This window comes from Camellia sinensis, chromosome 6 (genome assembly GCF_055761805.1).
Source record: "Camellia sinensis isolate YWXY chromosome 6, ASM5576180v1, whole genome shotgun sequence".
NCBI classification, from domain to species: Eukaryota; Viridiplantae; Streptophyta; class Magnoliopsida; order Ericales; family Theaceae; genus Camellia; species Camellia sinensis.
The window spans coordinates 63,136,647-63,160,584 of record NC_138966.1 but is presented as its reverse complement, the minus strand read 5'-3'; the positions used below and the strand labels follow the sequence as shown (position 1 = coordinate 63,160,584).

General features: G+C 40.7%; 1 long non-coding RNA gene across 1 annotated transcript in view; it reads right to left on the bottom strand.

Moving 5' to 3' along the window:
• The window catches only part of LOC145792669 (uncharacterized), a 29,230-nt gene extending 8,680 nt beyond the window's left edge, over positions 1–20,550 (bottom strand). Inside the window, exons 1-2 of the long non-coding RNA XR_014332393.1 lie at positions 19,992–20,550; positions 19,734–19,880 (exon numbers count right to left, since the gene is read on the bottom strand). This is a non-coding gene — a long non-coding RNA (uncharacterized LOC145792669). The remainder of the gene's footprint in view (positions 1–19,733; positions 19,881–19,991) is intronic.
• Positions 20,551–23,938: the final 3,388 nt, after the last annotated feature.

Here is a 23,938-nt window from a genome sequence, read left to right as displayed (position 1 = left end):
CACAAGAAATGGCAATCGGCCAACATTTTTAGCCGATCGGCCAAAAAGGATGGTTGGTCGGCACAATTTTTAGCCGATCGGCCAAAAATGGCAAGCACCTCCAGAATGTTGACACCTGTCTTCCACTCAACACCTTATCCTCTACAAAATCCTCAGCTTCATAGTTTTTCTCATTTCAACACTGATTTGCGCCAAATGGAAGAGTTTCTTGCCCAAAATCTCACAACTTGGATTGCCAACTTGGATGGCTCGGAAAGGCTGAATTTCTGGGGTTTCGGCATAAATGCACTATTCACGCTAGGCCACACCCCGCTGTGTTTTCCATTCCTCCATGTCGCGGCAAGGTTTTGGAATCCGGTAACACACGTCTTTAGTTTTGGCGGTCAAGAGACGTGTCCCACTTTTGAGGATTTCCAAGCTTTAATGGAATCCGAGCGCGACGAGAAAATCTTGCCTCAGTTCCGGTTCGGCCACGTCCAAGCCTTAGGATGGATGTGCGGCCTTACTTGCATGACGCTCGGTCATTAATTCATGATAGAGAGTTGGAAACTCCGAGCTTGGTTTGTCGGCTTTCCGATGCTGGTGACTGCGCTGACCATCATTGGCAGGGTTATCGACGACATGCGCTTTGCTTGTGCATGCTGTCCCATTTCTTACTTGTCCCAAGCTCTGGTGGGTTTAGCACTCGTTTGATTAAGGTCGCCGAGGGCTTGAAAGAGGGCAAAAGCTACATCGCCATGACATTGGCCGAGACATTGATGGGCTTAGACGCTTTTCATCGCCGGGAGATGGCTAGGTTTATGGGGAGTCCACTACTATTACAGGTAATGTTTCCCACCCCATCTCACATATGTATCTCACATCACTCGACCCTCAGGCTTGATTTTTCTCTCAAAACCTTCTGCTCACTTTTTCTCTCAACGTACATCTCTCTATTCTTTATTCTCTCATTTTTCATCCCTCCCTAGGTGTGGTTGATGGACAAGTTGAGAGTTGTGGACTCATGTCCGGCATATTCAGCTCGCAGCTATTTCTCCCGACGACGTCTAGTTAATGCTTCGGATGAAAGATGGTGGTACAGCTGGATGTGCAATTTATCCGCGGACCACATTGCTTGGCGCTGCCCTTGGCTTAACCTGCCGGCAATGAGTTACAGCATAACCCGTTAGCCCGGGATTCAGTTGATTGGCATGACACACTGTGTCTTCTATTTTTCGTTTCGGTTCCAATGCCAGTTTGGACATGATCAGATTTGCCCGGAGGAGGGGATAGAGTACCCTGCTACGTTTCCGGTCCAAGGTGCGCAACTAGCTCGGTATGCCGCAGCATGGAGGACGAAGGAGCTTTTGGCCCCCGCTCCCACTTTCAATTGCACCCTCTCTGATGAGTGCTTGGATTGGCTCAATGAAGAGGCACAAATCGGGCCCAGCTTGGCATCAGAGGCTTTGACTGGCTCTGGAAAGGGACACAGGAACACCTGACTATGCCCCGAATTTATTTGCTTTTAATTAGAACTTTTAATTTTTCTTTATGAATGTAATGAAAAGCAACTTCAATTTTGTATTCAAGAGTAGGAGGACTCTGTATTGAAATCAATAAAATTGAAGGTTGTGGGTACTGAAAATTTTCCGTTTGGTCTAAAAATGGTCTAAGTTGTAAAAAGATTAATTTGAGCAAAATCAACTTTTATTAAAACTTTTCAAAACCATTTTCGATATGGATCAGAACTGGACACGCCTGAGATCTGTCACTGAGATGCACAATCTCGGATCCCAACAACTGGAAAGTTGCCCTTAGTCTGAATAGCACCACACCGGAGATCACAACCGAACTCTTGAATGCTGAATAGACAAAGATGACCGAGATGATCAAATGGACAAAGTTGATCGGGGAAGTGTTTATGGCTGGACTTCAGGATGAAGTTGCCTACGTATCCCAAAGATGGGAATCAAGCCTTATGTAGTTTGGCTCCAGTTCACTCGTGTATTAACCCTCACCTTTTACGCTTTAACTTTTGCCAAGGCCGCCCTTTGCGGGTTTTCAACCTTGCGAGCTCAGTTTTTATAATTTAAAATTTTTTATGCTCTAACTTTTGCCTAGGTCGCCCTTTCGGGTTTTCAGCCTAGCGAGCCTCTCAGGGAAAATATTTCTTCAACTTGTCCATGTTGATCGGTTGGGAGAACTCTAGGCCATCTAGGTCCATCAGAACGACAGCTCTACCCAACCAGATAGACTTGATGATATAAGGAGAAATCCAATTAGGTCTGAACTTGCCCCTAGGGTCGTGGATGGGTGCTCGGTTGTCTTTGAGCACCAAATCTCCTTCTTTCAAATTCCTGGACTTAACCTTCTTGTTGAAAGCCCTGGCAATTTGTCGTTGATAAGCTTGAACATGGTACAGTGCTTTCAGCTTTCTCTCATCAAAGAGCATGAGTTCCTCAAACCTGCTCTGCTGCCAATCTGCCTCAGCTATCTGACACTCAACCACTACTCGTAGTGACGGAACTTTAATTTCGATAGGTAGAACGACCTCCATCCCATAGACCAAGGAATACGGAGTCGCCCCAGTAGAAGTTCGAATTGAAGTCCGGTAGCCCCACAGAGCAAATGGCAGCCTATCTGGCCAATCCCGATAGGTTTCCACCATCTTCTGTAAAATACGCTTGATGTTCTTGTTGGCGGCCTCAACTGCTCCGTTGGTCTACGGCCGATATGTAGATGACTTGTGAAAAGCCACATTGTATTTTTTCAACAAGTCAATCACTTCCTTTTTGAAGTGGGAACCATTATCCGAAATGATCTCGTTCGGGACCCCGTAGCGACAGATGATGTTGTTCCTGATGAACTTTGCAACGTGCGACACTTTCAACACCGCATAAGATTGGGCCTCAACCCACTTTCTGAAATAGTCTGTCGCGACCAGAATGAACTCATGCCCATTGGACCACTTCGGAGTGACAGCCCTGATCACATCAATCCCCCAGACTGAAAATGGCCATGGCGAAGTCATGTTGTATAGCTTCGACGGCGGAATATTCATGTGGTTTGCATGGATCTAGCATTTATGGCATCGCCGGACAAAGCCAATACAATCCTCCTCCATGGTGGACCAGTAGTAACCCTGTCTAAGGATTTTCTGAGCTAGCATCACCCCGTTCATGTGTGCTCCGCACTCTCCTCCATGGATGGCCTTCATTAGGCGCTTGGACTCTTCGGCATCAACACACAACTTATGCATCCCGAGATAACCTCTCTTGTATAGCTTCCCTCCGTAGACGATGAACTGAGCAGCCATTCTTTGAATTGCCCTTTTATCCTTGGTATTTGCCCCTGGTGGATACACCTCATTTTCCAAGAAGTTCCAGACATCGTAATACCAGGGGTTCTCATCTTGTACCTCATCTATGGCGGCAATCGACTCATAGGCTGGCGCAAATTTCTGTTCGATGATGATCAGACGCATCCGGACTCCAAAAAGGATATCTATTATAGAGGATAGAGTTGCTAGTGAATCAGCGAACCTGTTGTTCTCTCTTAGTAGATGAGCGAAGTTCAGCTTCTCAATCCGAGGAATCAGCAAGTCCAAGGTCTGGTGGTATATTCTCATCTTTTCTTCTTTAACTTTCCAATCTCCTTTTGCTTGAGATACAACAAGGTTCGAGTCCTCGATGACGTCCAACCATTTTGCCCCTAGTTCCAGAGCTGCTTCTAGTCCAACAATACACACTTCATACTCTACCTCATTGTTCGAGACTTTGAACCGGAGTTTGAATGCTAGAGGAATACGAGAATTATCAGGTGCTATCAGCAACACCCCTATCCTATACCCGTATTGGCTTGATGCCCCATCAAAGTGCATCGTCCAAAATTCTTCTTCGACATGCAGAATGGCCTCGTCTGGGAATAGGTACTCAACTGCTCCATCCCCTTCAACTGGGTGATCGGCTAGGAACTCCGCTACCACTCTCCCCTTCACTGACTTGCGCGTCACATACTTCAGATCGAATTCAGAAAGCAAAAGCAACCAACGAGCTAGCCTACCCGTAAGTGTCGGTTTCTCGAAGAGATATTTGATGGGATCTAATCTTGAAACCAACATTACAGAGTGAGCTAACAGGTAACGTCGCAGCTTCCTGGTAGCCTATACGAAGGCTAAACAACCCTTTTTCCAGTAGAGTGTAACGGGTCTCGTAATCCAGCGTCTTCTTGCTCAGGTAGTAGATAGCTCTCTCCACCTTGTCCTCAGACTCCTGTGCAAGCATGCAGCCCATTGTAGTTTCAGTCACTGAAAGGTACAAAATCAACAGTTTCCCCAGCTCAGGCGGTGACAAAACGGGTGGGTTCTGTAAATATTGCTTGATTTGTTCAAAAGCAGCTTGGCATCGACCGTCCCATTGGAACTTCGTTCCTTTCTTCAGAAGACCAAAGAATGGTTCACAAGTCAAGGTTAATTTTGTAATAAACCGTCTTATGAATTGCACTTTACCCAGAAAGCCCCGCACCTCCTTTTTAGTCCTTGGTGGTGGCATTTCTAAGATGGCCTTGATTTTGGAAGGGTCGACTTTGATACCTCTCTGTGTAATCAAGAACCCCAGCATTTTCCCTACTGTAACACCAAACGTACATTTCTAAGGATTCAGCCGCAACCGAAATTCTCTGATCCTTTGGAAGAACTTTTGCAAGGCGGTGTAGTGGCCCTCTCTTTCTTTGGACTTGACAATCATGTCGCCCACGTACACCTCAACCTCTTTGTGGATCATGTCGTGCAATATTGTGGTCACAGCCCGTTGATACGTAGCTCCAGCATTCTTCAGCCCAAACAGCATCACTCTATAACACGGGGTGGTAAAAGCAGTCTTCTCCCTATCTTCGGGTGCCATCACAATCTGATTGTAGCCTGAAAAGCCATCCATGAATGAAAGCAATGCGTGCCCAACAGTGAAGTCCACTAATTTGTCAATATGCGGTAGAGAAAAGTCGTCCTTCGGAATGACTTTATTCAAATCCCTGAAATCCACACATACCCGAATCCCATTGTCACGACCCCATTTCGCCCCTAGTAGAATGGTGTTATGATGGCCAGTAATCCGAGATTACCGAAGACCAACTTATAAAGATTCACACGAAATCAGTGCATACATATGGGGCTTAGATGTGCGGAAGCAATAAACTTAAATCTAATTAGTCCACAAGAGTTGTGCATAGATCAAATGAAATGACATACATCTTAACATAGTTTTACAACTTGAATACAGATAAAATGAAGTACATATTAAATCTTGATCAAAAGGCTTCTCAAGCCGACATATACAAAAGAGGTGAAATACAAAGCCAAGAAGCATAATCTTCAAGATGCTAGCAAAAGTATGAATCCAAAACATCATGCAAAACACATCTAGGCGTCACCGCCTTCTTACTCATCACCTACATATATATAAGGAGAGGGTGAGCTTGGATACTCAATAAATGATATTAGAAATAAAGGTTTGCATGACTGATAATCAAGATCTTTATCAAACAATACATAGTATAACTTGTACAAAATCAAAGGATGAACCAAGTTCGTCTATCAAATCTTTCAAAGGTTCAAGGGATGTTTACTAGCATCAATATAATACAAGGGATGACATTCCGGACAAACCCACGTAGTAAACCGTCGGTGGCAGGACAAAGGAGATAACTCAACAAGGGTACTAGTTGCATTATAGTCCCCTAGCACTAAGGACTTTCCAAGAATGTCATCAAAACAAATACTTGTTACAAATTAGGAATAATCATTCATGCTTGATCAAATACTTTTCCCAAACGAAGCAAAGCTTTATCAAAACTTTATAACATAACTTTATTAAAAATACCACTCACATAGCTTTTTGGGTGTGGGGATTACAAGCAAGGATCCAAGGCCTATAAGTACATAATAAATCCCATTGAATGTATTTCAAGAAGACTAGAAGAGATGCTCAAAGATAGATATGAAATGCAGCCTTAGAACAAGCTTTACATGACAGGAAAGGATCTCAGCATTTCTTTCAAAACTAAGTCAAGCCAAAGCAAAACATGCTGGGGTTTAAAACACTGTCTTTTCATCTCGGGAAAACATGCTGGGTACCAACCAGGTCTTGGCTGAGGTCCCACACCTCTTGGCCGAGGTATGGTCCCAACGACCACATTCGAGGAAATGAAGTCGGGAAAACCTGGGTTTCCCTTTGAAGGACATGAAGGACAAGAACATGAAGAACATGAATGCTAAAATCATAACTTCTTTATTCAAAATCTGAGATTTCATGAGATGAGTTCGAAAACATGGACCTGGGTACCCATACTTGAAGATCTTATGAAAACAAACACAAAAACATGGATCTTGATACAAACTTTCGGATCAAAACATGGTTTTCTTTCAAGAACACAAGAACATCATTTTCTCTTTCTAAAACCGAATTTTAAAGCAATGCATGGCTCATGAATCATGCTAGATCATGCAATGTAGTTAGATGAACATAAAGAACAAGAAGAGCAAAACAAGAATCTAACCTCAAAACACGAATTCAATGGTTCAAACTCTAAGGATTAAGCTTGGAAATCTATTCTCACTCTAAGAACCCTTCTTCCTCTCTTCCTAGAGCTTCTCTCTCTACAAGGCTAGGATATGACAAGGTGATATGGGTTTCTCAGCTAGCACCTGACTTAAACCTCTGCTGGGACACGTGGTGCTACCGGATTGGGTTTCCTCAAAAAGGTGACAGAATGATAAGACAAGTGTAAGGCAAAGTGTATACAACAAGCAAGGTGACATGGGCACTTCGACAGGCGGGGACCTCGGATTAGTACAAGGCTTCGGCAAGTAAGGTCTCAATGATCTCGACTAAGAAGGATAACACTTGGCCTAGCTGTGCCACACCTCGGCCTAGATGTGCCACACCTCGGTCTAGGTCATACCAGTCCAGGAACAAGATCTCTAGGTGTAAGGATCAAGGATGCCTAGATGGTAACATCTCGGCTTAGATGATACATATCTCAGCCTCGATGATGCACACCTCGGCCTAGATGATGACATCTCGGTCGATATGCCAGGGTAAAGGTGGAGGTCAACCAAAGTGGTTCCAAGATGGTCCTAAGTGAAAAAGGTTCAAAGGCGTGACCTAGGCTTTAGGTGACCTCGGCTACACACACCAAACAAGGGACAAAACGTACAAACAATACTCAAGCCAAAACACTTAGGTACAAAACAAGACGGGAACCCTACTTTAGGCAAAACAAGTCTGAAACCACAAATACAAACTTAACAAAACAAAAACATGCATATGCACTCGAACATGACTAAGACGAGGATGAGGGTCACTACACCCATCCCAGGGATATGCTAGAACTTGTTCATGAGGTACACTGATTGTGCGCTGACATATAACCCCTCATCAACAGCCAAGATATTTTGAACAACCCGGGCCTCGGCTAGGGTGAATCCTGATTGGAACACATCCTCTGTGCCATGCTCGATTTCCAAAACCGGTGTAGACACCTCTGGTGGCGGATGGATTGACTAATTCCCAAAAACTATAGCCACCCCCTTCCTGTGGGGGTATTTCAACATCTGATGCAGGGTGGAAGAAACCGCCTTTACCTGGTGCAGCCACAGCCGCCCTAAGAGTAGATTAAAGGTCGCGGGAACGTCCAAGACATGAAAGTCAATCTCGTGATGTCCTGGACCAACCTTGGTCTGAATCTACACAGTTCCCATCACTTCTCTAATAGTATTGTCATAAGCCCTTATCACCAGGGCAGTTGGCACAAAGTCCGCGGGCTTCAACCCGATTGCATATGCCGTCCTCGACGGGCACACGTTAATGGCGGATCCGTGTCGGCAAGAACTACCGGTACCCACTTGTCTCTACACTCCATAGAGATATAGAGCGGTTTGTTATGGTTTGCGCCCTCAGGCGGCAGTTCCTTGTCAGAAAAGGTCAACGTCGGGGAAGCTCCTCCCAGAAAAACCAATCCTACCAGTTGCTCAGGCGTGGTATCTATTGAAAGTTTGGCCTTGTCCATAGCAGAAAGGACAGCTTGTCTATGGACTCGTGAAGCCATAAGCAGTCCCCAGATGGAGATGTCTGCCTGCATCTTCTTCAGCTGTTTTAGCACAGCCTCCTCTTCGAGCAATTTATCCTTCTGCTTGTTTGCCTCCCTGTCCTTTCCGGACACTTTTGGTTGATCTAAGTGTGGGGGCTTGAAATACCGCCCACTCCTAGTCATGTGATCAACTTCGCCAATGTACTAGGTATCATCCGGCTGGTTACTCCCCCAGTCCTCATCTGTGTGGGCAAGACATAGATCATCGTCTTCCCACCACATGCCATCGGCAGCCGACAGACACCTGTCTGGCTCCGTTACAACTATTCCTGTGCCCACAGCCCCTTCCGTTCCTGTGCCCGCAGAACGCTTTGTTCCTGTGCACACAGCATGTTCTGTTCCCGTAGGGGCCTTGGCTTTCCTGACTCTCTCAGAATCCTCGATCCTTTCCTGCTCAGACTGCTTCAGCGCAGCTTGCTGTTCAACATCTCCTATGTTCAAATTGTCCGGATCTTGAGCAAAATTCCTAACACCGGCGCTCTTCGGTGATGCATCCAGATTCCCGGCCCTTCCGGCCATAGTTGATGTCCCTATCCCTGACGGACCCTATTCTAGCTGAGGTTGTTCAACAACATCCGGCTGGTCGTCAAGCCACCCAGTAGACTCCGCTGCCCCATTCAAATCAAACCAGTTGACTGTCACATCTCCCGGATCTTGCTCGTTGAAAAAACTGAAGGTTAGCAATGTCCTCTTCTAGTTCTTCCAGGTCATCCAAACCCTGATTAAGTCCATCCTCCCGCACTACACAAATCTCTGCCTCCACTGGCAATTCCACATTCAGCCTAGCCTAGCCTACTGATGTAATGTAACCGCTCGGGTTGTATATGAAGCTTGCAGACTTCTTAGGCTCTGTATTTGCACTCTCATCTGCCTCCGCAGTCAACCCACTTCTATCTTCGATAGCTACCACCACCGTTTCAGGTTGGGTTTGGGAGATGTCCAACACGCACAAGTCAGTGCTATCAAGAATGAACACCTCCGGCTTGGGTAGGTGAGAAGAGGTGATATATATACTAGGGTCGTATGACACAACCCCTGTTTGGATCAAATTGATGCGTTTGGGAGGTGGAGCATGGTTATGTGGTGGGAGAGGGTTGGTTATGACATTCGGTTTCTCTGGAGGCACGATCACCCTATTGTCAACGAGATCCTGAATCTCGTGACGCAATCTATAGCACTGGTCGGTGTCATGACCATGCTGTTGATGAAATACGCAGTATTTAGCTGGGTTATGGGAGGGAGGAAGTTTTTCTGGCAATGGCCGCGGCTCTAGGGGCTTCAAGTGCCCTTTCCTGATCAAAACCCCCAAAGCCTTAGACAAAGACATATATAGTGGGGTAAAGGTTCTTTGGCCTCTAGGTGGAAACTTGGTTGTTTGTAAGCTACTTCCGGACGCATCGGTGAATGGTGTAACTGAAAGGGTTCTTAGAGTGGTGGTGGTGGTAACCATACTCACATCTGAAGCTCTGGCAGCTACAGCACTGCTTGTGCCTGCATTCGTACAGCGGTTGAATGCCCTCTTAGGCTGTTCTCTCTCATTATCAATGAGGCCCTGCTTCATAGCATCCTCGATCTGCACCCTTATCTCATGTAAATCTGCAAAGGTGGGGAGGGGGAGAACGATCATCTTCTGCATAAGTTTGGGCTGGAGGTTGCGCACAACCATCCGAATCTGATCTTTGTCAACAGGCCTGATGGTCATCATCGAGGCCTTGGCTCTCCACTGGGTCACAAAATCGGAGAAGCTCTCCTTCGGCTCTTGCATAGTTGTCTCAAGATCACGAGTTGTGACCTCGATCTGAGTATTATAGGAGTATTGAGCCACAAAGGCCTCAGCCATCTCATCCCAGTTCCTCTTAACAGAGTCTTCCAGTTTTGCATACCAAATAGCCACTACACCTGACAGGGTTTGGCTAAACAGAGAAAGTTTCTGCAATCTAGAGAGGCCCATCGGCCTTAGTATGTCCGAGAACAGCCGCAAATGCACCATAGGATCTCCAGACCCGTCAAAACGGTCTATATGCGGCATTTTAAATCGGTCCAGTAGCGTCACGGCCGAGTCGGTGTATCCGTCCTCAATATCCGGAATGGACTTCACACCCTGAGATTTCTTGAACAGCTTTTCAAGCTTGCTCACTTTCAACGCTGTGGGGTCCACCTAAAACTCAAAGGGGGAATCCGGTAGGTTGGTAGGTGTTTTGAATAGCTGGGGTAGGATTGGGAGCGGTGCCAGCCCTGTCGGAGCGTCTGTATCTTCCTGGACATTTGGTGTCTCCCCGGGTATTGGAACTCTTGGTGGGGGAGGAACTTGGTATGAAGCAGATGCTCCGGTTTGCTGCTGTAACCTGGCGATTAACTCTGCCTATTAGGCCATGACCTCGGCCTGTTGTTTGGCAAATTCTACTTAACGGGCAGCGTCCTGCTGCATGGTCCTCATACTTTCCTGGAGCGGACGCACCATCTCCTCTATACCTGCCATATCGCGCTGATTTATCTGCACAACCGGTATATCTGTCCCTACAATAGAAACTAAGACCTCAGCCTGACTGTCCACTGATGGGGAAGACCACTGATCTAACGACCGTTGTATCGATACACTGCGTCCTCTTGACCTCCGTCTGGTAACCGGGGGTAAAGAAAGGAACACTGCTTGTCCGTCTATCAGATCCCTAGATCGATTAAGTCTACGACCTCTAACCCAGAGTGCTCGGGGGATATCTGCCTGGTCGAAATCAATGGTGCTAAACTACCTTGCAAAAAGATAAATAAAGCAATAATAAGGAAATAATGAACAGGAAAACGGACAGCATAACAGCTTAAATAAAGACAACACACAGTTGGCAAACATAAGCTGAATGGACTGTTCTCAACAACTGATCACTGTTCCCAAATCACTGTCCCAAAATCTGAATCTGATACCCGCAGATATAACTGATTCTCAAAGTACTAATGCTGATGCCCGCAGGCCTGATACCCAAACTTGCAGACTGATACGTGCATACCTGTAGAGGCCAACTCTAAAAGCACATAACAAGCAAGTGAGAGCCAAAACACCCATATGTTGGGGCAGGGTTTCCCTGTCCTATTGTCAGGAGTTAGGGTTTCACTATGCACACAGCGATTTTCAAACAACCTATAATCAGGTAAGCAACCTGTCCTAGCTTGGAATAGTCACTATGGTTTCTGATATGCACTAGGTCGAATGGCCAGAAAAGGGTGCCTCGGTGAAAACCGAGGTTTGTGTTCCCGTCTTGGCAGAGCAAGCAACTAGTCAACCTTATGGCACGCTTCTCAAAGCATGCCTCCGGCAAACCGTTCAAGAATAGCATACGACAAACACGATGTCCTAGGCGCACCAATGCACATGCAATGCAAAGAAACACATAAGTGTAATCAAAACAAGATATCATGAGTTCGAGTCAAGCTCTCTAAGTCCCCAGCAGAGTCGCCAGAAACTGTAGACGCGCCTCGAGGGGCTTTATGTTGTGCTACAGTTCGGACTCAACTGTTATGGTTCTTAATCTGATCTCACAATGTGCAATGTGAGATTGATAAATCACCAAAGAGTCTAAATCTGACAAATCGTTTTGGAAAATTGATTTTAATGAAGAAGTGCCAAACATGGACTTCTTTGCCAGATACAGAGTCGCCACCTAAATATTTTATTTTGGAAAATTTAGGAAATCCTGACTCGTGCCTAAGGCCATGTGTCCATCACCACCAAAGTTGCCTCGGCTCGGGAACTTGGGTATGAGAGGGGAAGGTCATGCAATGAGCACCCCCGCTCGCCCGATCGAAGATTGGCCTTTACTAAGCATGATATTTTATTTTTGAAAACACATGTGTTCTTATTCCGGTTATTAGCCTATAATTACTATGTGATGCGCACAACACACAAGTATAGACTAGATCGCCTAAGTTGGAACAAAACATCTCATGTTTGTTTAAAAATGGTTTGAAGGTGCTACTTGCAAGTAGGCTAAGACGTTGATTTGCCACCCTCAAGTGGGCTTAAAATGCGGATTTAGATGAATTGTTCCAATTCAAGTAATCCAGACTTCACCCACAGGCATTCAGGCAGTTATATCACTTAAGCACATAGCCTCATGGCAAGCATGCTAAACATGGCAACACTAACAAGCATGCAAGATGCTAAAGCATAAAAGCTTACCTAGTACTCCAAGCCAAAACAATAGCTAGTTAGTAATCAATGCATGATCCTAGTTTATGTTAAGATGGCTAATGCAACACATGCAAAATGCAACTAGAAATAGGCTCGGCTATTCTAAAATGGCATATGAAATGCAACTGGATAATCATGTATTCAAGTTGGTATTGAAATATAATGCAGTTAGTATGATGCGCGGGGCTCGGTGCATGCAATACAGATGAATGAATGCAAGCATGCTATCATAAGTATGTTAATCAAAACATGACCTAGAACTAACCATCGTAAGCGGTTAAGTAAAAGAGAGAAAGATGTGGGGGGTTGGAAGACATTCACACACTCACGCACACTTATTACAAAATTCGCCCTCTCGACGGAGGGTCCGAATAAATAATACAAATCAACTAATTAATTAACTACCCTAGCAAATTAATTATTACATAACTCTTAACTAATTTAAACAAATTAACTAAGCTATGAAACTAAAGAGGTTGCCACAGCTCTGCCTCGGAATGATTGAATGATGCATGCTCGATCGCCTCGCTCAGAAACCCGTTGCCATGCCACATGTTGCCTCTGTTTGCACTATTCTTCACCTCTGAAAACTACACAAGTCCCAAGGATGCTTCAGAACTAACCCCTGAGCACTGTGAGATGTCACCGGCCAAAATATAGGAACACCGGCCATGTGGAATTGGTCACCAACCATTTGTGAGGATCTCGGCCAACAATTTTTAGTCGATCGGCACTGAAGATGGCCGGCCGGCCATATCTTCCTGCAGAATGCTGTTTTTCCTTGAAGAACACCTTCAAGAGCATAACTCCAGCCACCCCCTTGGATCAAAACCAGCCCAAGAACTCTGAAACCAACTTCCTAGTGCCTTAGCAACCAAAGGAAGGTGCTCTACTAGGCGCTCTAGTGCAAAAGTATGAACAAAAACACACTTTAGGTCACAAACACACACAAATATATATATAGAGAGAGATATAGAGATAGTGGGATATATGAACTCTGTATCTATTTTGCTGAACCTCTGGAAAGAGAGGGAAGGCTCCCTTCTTATAGAAATCCAATTCTCAAGCTTGTTGAACAAGCTTGAGTCTTGGGGCAAATCCCTCCATACAATGGAGGATCAGAATTGTGCATACCAGCTGTCACAGCTAGCACAAAATATCTGCAAAAAGAAGATGGAAAGGGCTCGGTCAGAAAATATGGCCAATCGACTAACATAAGTGCCGACCGACTAACAAAAGTGTCGATCGGCCAACACTTTTGGCCGATGGAAAGAAAACAAGATCGATGGCTTCAAGCCTTGGCCGATGGGTTGAGGGGATGGCAAACAAGCCACCCTCTTCCCTCAGAAGAAAAACCACAAGTCTTTGGTCCACAACCAAGCACAAAACAGACAAGTTGAGAGATCCTACGGCAAGGCGCGTAGCCGAGACCTTCGGGAACTCAAAACGAACACGAGCATGGATGATCATCGAGTGTTCAAACGATGACGTCCAAGTCTTGAGGATGGTCAAAAATAAGGTATCTACACCATGCTAGTTTCGTAAGTTTCCACAACTTACATTGGTCTCTCCCAAGGTGTTTGAGGTGTTCCCCGGGCCGTCTTGTGGCTGTTACACGATTTTTGCCTCCGATAACTTATTTTCAAGCTTAAGTGTGAAAAAGTACATTTTGGACATAGTTTTCAAACTGGGAGTCCCGTGCTAGTTCTGTAAGTTTTCACAACTTACACTGGTCCCTCCCGAGGTGTTTGAAGTGTTCCCTGGGCTGTCTCGTGGCTATTACACGATTTTGGCCTCCGAAGGCCTATTTTCAAGCTTACGTGTGAAAAAGTGCATTTTTGGACTTTGTTTTCAAACCGGGAGTCCCATGCTAGTTCCGTAAGTTTTCACAACTTACACTGGTCCCTCCTGAGGTGTTTGAGGTGTTCCCCGGGCCGTCTCATGGCTGTTACACGATTTTGGCCCCCGATAGCCTATTTTCAAGCTTAAGTGTGAGAAAAGTGCATTTTTCGACTTAGTTTTCAAACCGGGAGTCCCGTGCTAGTTTCGTAAATTTTCACAACTTACATTGGTCCCTTCTGAGGTGTTTCCTGAGCCGTCTCGTGGATGTTACATGATTTTGGCCTCTGATGGCCTATTTTCAGGCTTACGTGTGAAAAATTGCATTTTTGGACTTAGTTTTCAAACCGAGAGTCCCATACTAGTTCCGTAAGTGTCCACAACTTACATTGGTCCCTCCCGAGATGTTTGAGGTGTTTCTCGGGCTGTCTCATGGCTGTTACATGATTTTGGCCTCCGATGGCCTATTTTCAAGCTTAAGTGTGAAAAAGTGCATTTTTAGACTTATTTTTCAAATTGGGAGTCCCGTGCTAGTTCCGTAAGTTTCCACAACTTACATTGGTCCCTCCCGAAGCGTTCAAGGTGTTCCTCAAGCCGTCGCATGGCTGTTGTACGATTTTGGCCTCCGATTGCCTATTTTCAAGCTTAAGCGTGAAAAAAGTGCATTTTTAGACTTAGTTTTCAAACCGAGAGTCCCGTGCTAATTCTATAAGGTTGCACAACTTACATTCATCCCACCTGAAGTGTTTGAGGTGTTCCCCTGGCCGTCTCATGGCTGTTACACGATTTTGGCCTCCAATGGCCTATTTTCAAGCTTAAGTATGGAAAAGTGTATTTTTGGACTTAGTTTTCAAACTGAGAATCCCGTGCTAGTTCCGTAAGTTTTCACAACTTATATTAGTCCCTCCCGAGGTGTTTGAGGTTGTCCTTAGGCCGTCTCCTAGTTGTTACACGATTTTGGCCTCCGATTGCCTATTTTCAAGTTTAAGTGTGAAAAAGTGCATTTTTGGACATAGTTTTCAAACTAGGAGTCCCGTGCTAGTTCCGTAAGTTTTCACAACTTACACTGGTCCCTCCTGAGGTGTTTGAAGTGTTCCCCGGGCCGTTTCGTGGCTGTTACACAATTTTGGCCTCCGATGGCCTATTTTCAAGCTTACGTGTGAAAAAGTGCATTTTTGGACTTTGTTTTCAAACCAAGAGTCCCATGCTAGTTCCGTAAGTTCCCACAACTTACATTGGTCCCTTCCGAGGTGTTTGAGGTGTTTCATGGGCCGTCTCATGGCTGTTACACGATTTTGGCCCTCGATAGCCTATTTTCAAGCTTAAGTGTGAGAAAAGTGTATTTTTCGACTTAGTTTTCAAACCGGGAGTCCCGTGCTAGTTCCGTAAATTTTCACAACTTACATTGGTCCCTTCTGAGGTGTTTGAGGTGTTTCCTGAGCCGTCTCGTGGATGTTACACGATTTTGGCCCCCGATGGCCTATTTTCAAGCTAAAGTGTGAGAAAAGTGTATTTTTCCACTTGGTTTTCAAACCGGGCCTTCTTAGAGTAGATCCACATGGATGGTCAATTAGTTGAAAGCTCACTTTCTGGTCAGTGGTAACTAATTCATGTTATTTGGAAAGCTATATGACCAGCCATAGGAGTAATTTCATATTAATAGGAAACAAATTATAAGAAAAAATTCTGAGTACCCCATGCTAAAGTTACTAATATTCTGCAGCACAATGGTGCAATTAGCAGTGTTAAAATTTGATATTGGTACAAGAATTAGATTTGGAATAGCAAAGCCCAAAGGCCAACTCTGATCTGAGCTACATGGGACATATTTGATCTTCATTTTCCATTAGAGGGGAACATTATACTCGGCAAATCCACTTTATACAAAATTTCTTTAAAACAAAAACAGGTAAAAGAGAAGGAAGAGGAATGAGAGCATCTTTTAAAGAACTTACGATTTAAGCAAAGAGCGCAAATTATCTGACAGCAGACAGTGTGTACTAAAAGAAAGCAGACAGGACAGAAATGTAAAAACAAAAGAGCAATTATGAAAGAAAAAATGATTACATCTAAATAATCTCTGTAACTTTTTCCTAATTCTAAGCCCTAGACAATGGACAACCCCACAATTATGAAACCTTTCAAAACTCATCCTATCCAACATGATAAAGATCATAAGCAACTTTACTTTTTCTTTTTTACAAAAACCAATAGAATTTTTGGGAATATATTATTCTACAGTAATCATTAAAAAACTCTTAATGTCAAAGACATCATACTTATGTAGGAAGGTGTATGTGTAAGCATCCATGTTAGAAAACTGTTAAGATGTTTCTAGGCCATAGCTGACCCTATTTCCGCAAGAATGCAAACAGTGATTTGGAAGTTCGCATGTGTGACCCATCTTCAGCCTTACAGTGAAAGACAAGCAAATAATCTTTATAAGAAAACAATGATTTGGACTATGATGCACGGACACGGACACGGACACGGGACACGACACGAAAAAGGGAAAACGCAAATTTTTAAAAAATAGGGGACACGGCACGCTAGGGACACGTTCAATATATATAATTTTATTTATTTATTATATTAAAAAATATAAATTTTATTTATTTATTTTAATATCAAATATTATTCACAAATTAAAATTTTTCTATAAATAAAAATAATTTATTTAAGCAAATAATAATATCTAAAAAATAGAAAAAAAAAAAGAAAAGATGAGAAAAAAGATTTTTTTTGGTTCAAATATATATCTATATTAGTATATAAATATATATATATATATATATGTGTGTGTGTATATATATTATCAGAAAAATAAAATAGAAAAAAAAATTGAAGAGAGAGAGAGAGAGAGGGGGGGATCAACATCACTCAGTATATAAAAGGAAAAAAAAAATAAAAGAACAAATAAAATCAGACTGAGAGGGAGAGAGAGAGAGAGAGAGAGAGAGCGAGTGAGAGAGAGAGATCAAAGAAAAAGGACGAAGAAGAAAAAGAACGAAGAACGAAGAAGAGTAGCGTACCTTAACGAGTGACGACGAGATGAGCTACGGCAAGCAACGACTGACGAGGACCGTCGACAAGTGACGAGCGATGACGAGCGATGAGCTACGAATGACGAGCGACGAGCTCTGAGCTACGAGCTACGACGAGCGACCACTGAAAAGTGACCAAGTCCTCTCTTTCTCTCCCTTTCTCTTCTGTTCTAATCGAATGAGGCAGACATTGCTCTATTTTTGTTTTTTTACAAATCGACCCCAAAAAAAGTTTTGTAAATTATGAAATTACCTCCGAACGTGTCCCAAAGTATCCAAACGTGTCCAGAACGTGTCTGGATGTAAAAAAAAATTTTAAAAAATGGGGACACTCTCTGCTGCGTGTCGGACACGTGTCCACCGCGTGTTCGATGCGTGTCCATGTCCGACACGTTTCCGACACTGGTACGGAGCCCTCGGAGAGGTGTCTGTGCTTCATAGGATTTGGAAGTTCGAATTTTTGAATAAACACTCACTGGCTTCAATATCACTTGAGAAGTATCTCTCAGATCAATATCACCTGAGAAGTAAGACTTTTTTTTCCAGGTTTGATGATTATGACAATTGATCCAATTATATGAAAATGCCCTGCATCACTATACCACCAACTTGAAATTTTCTATTGCTTCCAAGTTTGAATGGAAAATCCATAACAGCAAAATGGGAAACACCAATTTATAAAATACTTATACAAGTCTCAATCACATCCAATCTTTATGGTTTTTAAAATTTTACTAAATTTGAACAAATATAATTCTTAAAATTTAATGATTTGATTCATTCTTAATTTCATAAAAAAATTATTTTTTAATTTACCATAAGTTTCAAGAAAAGATATATTTTTTTAATTTATTTTTTTAACTTCAAATTTGAATTCAAAGAAAAAAGTGGTGAACGATTGCTCTTACAAATCAACATCAGAGTAAGGTCATATGAAAATTCATTGGTGGTTCAATCAATGATGATGCAAACTAGCTTCTTTTGCCTTACATGCAAAATCCTTTGAAACATTTGAAGTGACCAAGCTAAGAACTCATCAAAAAAACAAAAAAAAATTGTCAGATGTTCAACTCCCACCAACACATTCTTTATAGTTGGATCCACCCCATTCATAACAATGTTAGAAATCAAGAAACTAATTACCAACAAAAACAAAAAAAAAAAAATACAAGGAAAAATTTATTTCAAGTGTGGACTTACAATACAAGTGTTAAAGCTAAGCCATACAATTGTATTTTTCCAAAGTTGGTTTCTTGGCCTCTGGCATTTTTGCATCATTTATAATGGAAAAAGTTATGACATGTTCCTAGGCAATGTCTAAAATCTTCAAATTCTGGATCTAACTTACATCACTATTGATTTCAAGTGTGGTGGTGGTGTTCTTGGTAATGCCCTGCAACTACTATTTATTTATGCTTTTGTATTTCTTTTCCATTAATTATTTCATTGTTCTTGTCAAATTCTATTTTTATCACTTACCATTGCAGGTAACAAATCTTCTCTTCAAAGAACTATGACAAAATGTAGGTGTGTTACTGTATTGTGATTAACCATTTTGATGATAGTAATTCAATTTCTAAAGTTTATTGGAGGAAGATTCATGTATAGAATGGAGTTCACACATTGTTGAGGTAAGGTTTGACGATCCTAAAATCTTGTCCGGTTCCGGGCTTTTTTTTTCTTTTTTTTTTTTTTTAACACCTTGTGTGCAGTGCCATTGCTTCGCAATCAAAAGGAACATTTTGGAAGTTAAGGCCTTAAAAGGTACTGCCATTGCTTCGCAAGCCCAAACACAGTCTAAGGTTTTTTCTTTTGGTGATCGAATTTGTTTCTTCTTTTAGTTTTCAATCTTAAATGGTCCCTTTGAATGGGATTGCTTGATAGGATGACACATATTGCTTAACTGCTAGGCATGGGGGGGGGGCTTGGAAAAGGTCTCCTTTAGGGGGTGCACAGCAATGACAGCACAATTAGCCCTTACTATAAAAAGAGTTGATAAGAAGTCAAGTTATCTGTGGACCCAAAAGTCTTGATGAAGAAAAAAATGAACATGTATAACAACCACAGCCACAACATTGTAAAATATATATGAAGTAGGAAGAATCAACCTATATAAAGAAAACAACCACTATAGCAGAACGACCAAAATATTATCGACAATTTTATGGTTATGTGATCCTCATAAAACTTGAAACAACTACACTCCCTCGTATTTGTTCAAAATTTGTAGTTGTGAAAAATTCTATAGACAAGAAGAATCAATGAACAAAGTATTTCAGAGCAAAGTACCTCTAATTGAATCCTTCGATACAAAAAAGAAAATGACAACCTAAAACAGCTCCATATATTTCAAGATTCTGAAATGATTGATTAACTATCTTGTAAGTTATGCATAATGTGCAATTTAAACAATGGGCCTCAGAAGTTGTTTATTGATGCATTTACACTTACACACACTCACTGAGACAAATAAACCAAAAAATAAAAGATATATGACAAATTGTTCAACATTGGCAGCAATGAGATAAAGACGAATAACTAACCTGTTTGAGAAATTCTTCATGCCAATTGTTAAGAGTATCAAATGATTTCATGACATTCACATCGTATACAAGAATACAACAATCTGCCCCTCTATAAAAGGCAACACCGAGACTCCGAAGCCTCTCCTGCCCAGCTGTGTCCTATATCTACTAAAGCAAAGCACACAATCACAAAGCAAATAGAGAGATATTGATCAAACATGCTCTAAATAAAAGCAGGCACAGAACAATAAAATTGAAATGGAATTGAGAACCCACTTGTAAAGTGACAAGCCTGTCATCAAATTGTAGTTCTTTGGTGACAAAATCAGCCCCAATTGTAGCTTTATATTGCTGATTGAACTTCTTATGAACATATCTAGTAAGCAGTCAAATACCCACAAACACTAATTCAAATAACATCAAAAATAATTCACAATGAGCTTAAGTAGCTCTCTCAGTTTGGATTTTAGAACTGTTTCATTGGATTCCAAGGTCAAAAATTCAAAGAAAAATCAAAGCAATTTTCAGACCCAATAGCAAAACAATTGACTTGTAATTAAAAAAAAAATCAATATGGAGATTTGAAGATTGAGCTACAATACAAAAATTGAAGCTGCGATCTTCAAAAATTCAGGAAAATAAACACAAAAAAAATCTTTATGTGAAGGATACTGGTTAGGGTTAGAGAAAAACCAAGTTGGGAGGTCACAGGCAGTGAAGCATCCAACAAATTAGGGTTCAAATTGGGGAAAAATGAGTTATGAAAGTGAGAGACGAGAAAGGGGATAGCGAGATAGAGAACAGGAGAGATGGAGGTCAGAAAAGGGGCATTTCCCTAAATAAGCTAAAATAGTAAATCAATTCTCAAACTAAGCCTAGTTTTCAAAGAATTTCCAAAATAAGCTAACTCGCGGTTCACAATCGCGATTTCAACATATTTCGCCTGTTTCGCGTGAAAGTTGGGAAATCTTAAATTCATGGTTACGAAAAGTGATTTTGATTAAGAAATCGCGGTTACAAAACGCGATTTTAATTAATTTTTTTTTTCTTTTGAACTCGCTGTTACAAACCACGATTTCATCCAAAAAAAATTTTGTTCTGAATTCGCTGTTTGTAACCACGCTTTTAGGAAAAAAAATTTTGTGAACTCGTGGTTTGTAACCACGAGTTTAGAACTGCTACTCAACACATCACTCACACTCAATATATATATATATATATTTTAATATATATTTATAATTTAATATATATATATATATATATAAATTTTATTTCATAAAATTGAAACTAATATAAAATAATTTCTTGTTATTTTAATTCTTAATTTTTTTTTTTAATTTTACTGTTCAGGGATAAAATTTATTTTTTTTGATTTTTGGGTTTAAGGTTTAATTCTTAAAATTTATTTATTTTTATTTTAGGGTTTAGGATTTATAAAAAAAATAAATTTTCAGAATTAAATTCTAAATTCTAAACCCTAAATTCTAATTGAAAAAAAAAATTAAACCTTAAAAAAGTATAATTAATTAAAAAATTAACTAAAAAATTAATTAAAATTTTTTTTAAAAATTAATTAAAAATTAAAAAAAATAATTAAAAAAATTTAATTAATTTTTTAAATTATTTTTCAATAAGTATAATTATTTTTTCAATTAATTTTTTTTAATTATAATATGTGTGATCCCACTGTCATAAATAATAAGTATAAATATAAATATTTTAGATTTGAACAAACATATTTTTAGTTTATGTTTTAAAATTTTTTTAAACATATTTTTATTTTAAGGTTTAGGGTTTAATTCTTAAAATTTATTTATTTTTATTTTAGAGTTTAGAATTTATTTTTTTATAAATCCTAAACCCTAAAATAAAAATAAATAAATTTTAAGAATTAAACCTTAAACCCAAAAATCAAAAAAAAAATAAATTTTATCCCTGAACAGTAAAATTAAAAAAAAAAAATTAAGAATTAAAATAAAAAAATAATTATTTTATATTAGTTTCAATTTTATGAAATAAAATTTATATATATATTAAATTATAAATATATATTAATATATATATATATATATATTGTGTGTGAGTGATGTGTAGAGTGTGAGTGATGTGTTGAGTAGCAGTTCTAAACTCGTGGTTACAAACCATGAGTTCACAAATTTTTTTTCCTAAAAGCATGGTTACAAACAGCGAATTCAGAATAAATTTTTTTTTGGATGAAATCGTGGTTTGTAACAGCGAGTTCAAAAGAAAAAAAAATTAATTAAAATCGCGTTTTGTAACCGCGATTTCTTAATCAAAATCGCTTTTCGTAACCACGAATTTAAGATTTCCTAACTTTCACGCGAAACAGGCGGAATATGTTGAAATCGCGATTGTGAACCGCGAGTTAGCTTATTTTGGGAATTCTTTGAAAATTAGGCTTAGTTTGGGAATTGATTTACTATTTTAGCTTATTTAGGGAAATGCCTCGTCAGAAAAGCGAGAAGATAGGAGAGGGAGCTCGGAAAAACGAGAAGAAGGTAGAGGGAGAGAGAGTGAGGCGAAAACAGGGAGAGAGAGAGAGAGAGAGAGAGAGAGAGACCTGTTGTAGTGAGTGCCGGCCGGTGACGTGTGGGTTAGCCGGTGCGACCAAGATTGATGGATGGTGTGAAGGAGATGGATGGGTGAGGGAGTAACAGAAAAAGTAAAAGAGATGCATCCTAACAGAGATATATCTCTCTTGTTCAATTTTATTTTTTATTGATTTTAAATATTTGGTGATGAAATTTGATTTTTCTCTCTAAAAATAATATATTTGGAGACGAAATTATTTCCTCTCTAAAATTTTTTACAATAGTGACAAAAAAATTTTGTCTCCAAAATGGCGCCTAATCTTCCACCAAATTTTTCAAGGGCGGGAAATTGTTTTGTGACGAAAAATAAAATTTAGAGACGAATAGAATTTTCGTCACCTATTGTTTTATTTGATTTTAAGCATTTGGTGACGAAATTTGGTTTTCGTCTTTAAAAATAATACAATTGGAGACGAAATCTTATTTTCATCACTAAAACATATATATTTGGAGACAAAATATTTTTTCATCATGCGTTTTCGTCACCATAGACCTTTTCTGTTGTACAGTGGCCTCTAGACAAATCTGTTCAATCCACGAGTCGGTCTATCTTCTCTTCTTGATAAAGCGTCGGCTGCTGAGTTCTCCTTCCCCTTTTTAAATTGAATTACCAAATCATATCCCATGAGTTTAGACAACGACTAATGTTGTGTTGGAGTTGAAATTCTTTGCTCTAATAAGAACGTGAGGCTACTTTTATCAGTTCGAACAACAAATCGATGACCTGATAAATAGGGTCTTCACTTGTGCTCTATTGCTACCAAGGCTAACAACTCTTTTACATAAGTTGATAGAGCCAAATTCTTTCCATGCAAGGTCTGGCTATAATATGCAATTGGATGACCATCCTGCATTAGTACCCTTCCTATTCTGATACCCGAAGCATCACACTCAATGACAAATGGCATAGAAAAATTGGGAAGAGCCAAGACAAGGGCTTGTAACATTACCTCCTTAAGGGTTTTAAAGCTTGTTCAGCTTCAGTGGAACAAGACCAAGTATTCTTCTTAAGCAATGGCTAGTCTTTAATGAATTTCCTGTAGTACCTGTGGAAGCCCGAAATGGGTTTGTCCCACATCGGTCTGAGAGGCATCCACAATCCACTTAATAAGTTGACTAACTCTTTCTAACTAGTACAAGGATTTTTCTAAAGAAGAACAAAACCGTGAGACTCTAGCCAAAGCTGATAATATCTTAAAGCTCTTGGAGAAGATGGTTTTGGCCATTCAATCATGTTGGAAATCTTTGAAGGATCAACTATTGTTCTCTTTGCTAAAATCACATGACCCAAGTAATCAATTTCCTTACATCCGAATTTGCATTTGGATTCTTTCATAAACAGATTGTGTTACCTTAGAATGTTGAAAAGTACCCTCAGATGGATTAGATTATCCTTCCAAGTCTGGCTGTATACTAATATATCATCAAAAAATACCAAGACAGATTGTCGTAAATAGGGTCTAAAAATGTTATTCATCAAACTTTGGAAGGTTGATGGTGCATTGGCTAACCCAAAAGGCATTACGAAAAATTCATAATGACCCTCATGAGTTCGAAAGATGTCATGGGTACGTCTTCATCATGTACCCAGATTTGGTGATATACGGATTG